This window comes from Grus americana, unplaced genomic scaffold (genome assembly GCF_028858705.1).
Source record: "Grus americana isolate bGruAme1 unplaced genomic scaffold, bGruAme1.mat scaffold_485, whole genome shotgun sequence".
Taxonomy (NCBI): Eukaryota; Metazoa; Chordata; class Aves; order Gruiformes; family Gruidae; genus Grus; species Grus americana.
The window spans coordinates 27314-30688 of NW_026561743.1; the positions used below are offsets into that span (position 1 = coordinate 27314).

At 55.1% G+C, this 3375-nt stretch overlaps 1 long non-coding RNA gene across 1 annotated transcript; it reads right to left on the reverse strand.

Moving 5' to 3' along the window:
* Nucleotides 1-262: 262 nt before the first annotated feature.
* On the reverse strand, nucleotides 263-3019 carry LOC129200773 (uncharacterized). The gene is made up of 3 exons (XR_008575094.1): nucleotides 2916-3019; nucleotides 1436-1517; nucleotides 263-481 (listed from the first exon to the last, which is right to left on the reverse strand). It is a non-coding gene; the product is annotated as an uncharacterized LOC129200773 (long non-coding RNA).
* Nucleotides 3020-3375: the final 356 nt, after the last annotated feature.

Consider the following 3375-nt stretch of genomic DNA (forward strand, 5'->3'; position numbering starts at 1 on the left):
GGGCGGAGTTTCCATGAGGGGCGGGGCTTGGTGTGCGTGAGGGGCGGAGTTTGCGGGGGGGCGGAGTTTGCGGGGGGGGCGCGGAGTTTGGCATGGGTCAGGGGCGGAGCCAAGAAGCATCACTTTTGGATCCCGAGGATGCGAGCAATGTGACCTTGTTGAATACGTTAATACCCCCACACACACCTCCTCCCCTGCCCTCCATCACGGCCCCCCCCCCCCCCCCCCCAAAGGAAGCGCCAACGCAGCCGGCACGGCAAAAGAGACCGCAAGCGTTTATTCAGTCACACACAGAGCCGGTTCCGGGAGAGACTCCGCACCGGGGCTCGGGGCCCGGCCCTGGGGCACCTCGGCTGTCCTACCCGGAGCCACGCTCGCCAGTCCGGCGTGGAACAGACACACGGTCGGTCCGTCAGGCTGCTGGAGAGCTGGGCTGCTATGTGCAGGCTGCCGCCAAAACCGAGGAGCCAGCTGCAGGACGCTAGAAGAGAGGAGAAAAGGGGCAGCCAGCTGGATGGGGGGGGCGGCGGCGGCGAGCGAGAAAGCACGAGGCAAGGAAAGGGACGGCGAGTGAAGGACGGGGACAGGGAGCCTGACAGAGAGGGAGGAAGAAGCGGCAGGAAGAGAGGCAGCGGGACGGCGACCGACAAACCAGGACGGGGAGCGGGACAGAGAGGCAGAAACGACCCTGGGCGGGCAGCGCCACGGCGAGGGAGGAAAAGAGAATAAGGGCAGGGAGCCGGACCGAGAGGTACGGCGAGGGACAGCGGCACGGGGAGCAGGACAGAGCAACAGAGAATAAAAAAAGGAAGCGGGAGCGTGAGAGAACCGGGCTGGGGAGCAGGGAGAAGGAGAGATAAAAGGAGAGAGCAACAGAGGGAAAGAGGACCGGGGAGCGGGACGCTGGGGCAGAGTGAGAACAAGAGGGGCAGGGAGCAGGACAGAGGGGCAGAGGCAGAAGGAGGACAGAGGGACAGAGAGACAAAAGAGGGAGACGAGGACTGGGCAGAGGGGAGAGAAAGACGGGGGCAAGGAGCAGAGACACCAAGGTGCCAGGAAAAGGACGGTCAGATGGAGCGAGAAACAGGGTCGGGGAGCAGGACAAAAGGACAAAGAAAAAGGCGAGGAAGAAGGAAGGAAGGATAAAGGTGGGACAGGGAACGGGACATACGCAGCGAAACAAAGCAGAACAGAGAAGAGAGGACAGGGATTGAGGAACAGAGAGAGAGAGACGCAGGCTGGTACACAGAGACGGCGAAGGTAAGCAAAACCAGCGACGGGCAGGAGGACCTGGTTCTGACAACCCATCGCTCCCGGTGTCGCTTCCACGGCCTCAAAAAATGCGACGTGCCGCAAGACAAGAGAATGGGAGAGTGAAAGCAAAGGCACGGGAAACTTAACGCTCTTAGTAATTTCACTGAGCATCACAGCTTACAGTTACTCAATGTCTTCCGGTGTCACAGGGTGAGGTACAACTGATTTCGTCTCCATATCTCTGGACAGAGCTTTTCTCATATCTGGGGGGGGGGGGAAGAAAAAAAAAAAAAAGATATTCTAAGACGACAGTCCTTGCACAAAGCCACGTTCAGCGAATTCTCTATTACAATAAGGTCGTTTCTAACCCAGAAGATTTCACAGAATCATAGAGTATCTCAAGTTGGAAGGGACCCATACGGATCACCGAGACCAAGCCCCCGCTCCACGCGGGACTACCTAAAACTAAACCGTGCGACTAAGAGCATCGTTCAGACGCTCCTTGAACTCCTGACAGGCTCGGTGGCTGCGACCGCTTCCCTGGGGAGCCTGTTCCGTGACTGACCGACCGCCCTCTCAGTGAAAAGCCTTTTCCCAACGTCCGGTCTGAACTTGCCCTGACGCAGCTTCGTCCCGTTTCCTCGGGTCCTAGTGCCGGTCACCGGAGAGAGCGGAGGTCAGCGCCTCCCCCTCCGCCGTCCCCCTCGAGGAAGGTGTAGACTGCGATGAGGTCACCCCTCGGCCTTCCCTTCTCCAAGCTGAACAAACCAAGTGACCTCAGCCGCTCCCCCTAAGTCTTGCCTCGGAGACCTCTCGCCATCTCGGTCGCCCTCCTCCGCGCACGCTCCCAGAGCGTTGTTCGGCGGCACCGCTCTCGACTGGAACCTAACGCTGCACGTAACTCAACTGAGCGGAAAGGAAATGACGGGCTAAAGGGACAAATACACGATTTAAGGCAGCCGCAACGATGGCAGATGTCTGTCCGTAGCCCTTCTATTTATTTCACAGCGCTCCTGCGTATCAAACGAACGGTACCAGAGCAGAAAAGGTATACGGCGTGGCCACGTTACCCCTCGGGGAGGACGGCGAAAGGAGAGAAGATCTAGAAAGAGGAAGCAGCTGGTACTTCGCTTTTGGTAACAGAATTAACATCAACACGTTCCTTCCCTTTGAAATTGAAAACGCCACCCAATTCTCTGCCACTGTTGACCACCGACACTTGTAAATTTCTAGTGAAACAGCTGAGGAAAACAAAGTTTCAGGTCCCTGGCTAGGGGAAGAAACCAGGCAAGCGCCGCCGTTCCTTCCCCCCGACAACACTAGCAAAAAAAACCAGCCGCTGGGGGCGAGCGTTCCTCCGAAAGAAAAATCAGGTGAGAAACCGCATTTTTATTTTCAGCTTACCTACAGGATAAATGTCTTTGTAGTTGCTACAAAACGTGTAAACTGCACAAAGATTAAGTTTTGTAACCGATCTAAGGTTCAGTACGAAAAACTACCTAAAGGAGTACGCAAAGTCCCACTCATCAACAATTATCTGACCCTGTTTCATATTAAAAAAAAAAAAAAAAAAAAAAAAGTAATGCTAATCACACAGACAAGCCCAGGAACCCTCCACATGAGAATCTTTCCGTTCAGCCGGAGGCAGAACGAGTACTTACCACGGGCATCCTCATCTGGCTCTCCGCTGCTAGCAGAGCGGCACGCCAACGCTGTCCGGTACACGCCGTAGTACGCCTAGTTGCTTCTACGTATTTACCGCCGCCTGATTTGATACTCTCACAAAGAGATCGACGAAAAAGCCACCCTTTCTTTGAAAAAATAAAAACCAAAACCACACAGTTAAGGAACGGTAGGCGAACGTATTTCTAAATCATAACCCACGGCTTGCAGGCAGACCAAGAGCAGCTCTGACGATGCGGTACGCTCATCAAACATCTTTCACGCAGGAATAACAGATGTACTCCTTTACCACGGGACGCAGCCGGCACAGGGACAAATTTCATGCTGTTTTTGTCACACGACCGTCCTTCTGCACCAGCCAGTGGGTTCAGAATTAAGGACAGGACAGGCTAAACGCTCACACGAGCCTCCTATCCGTAAGAAACTATTAAAAATAGA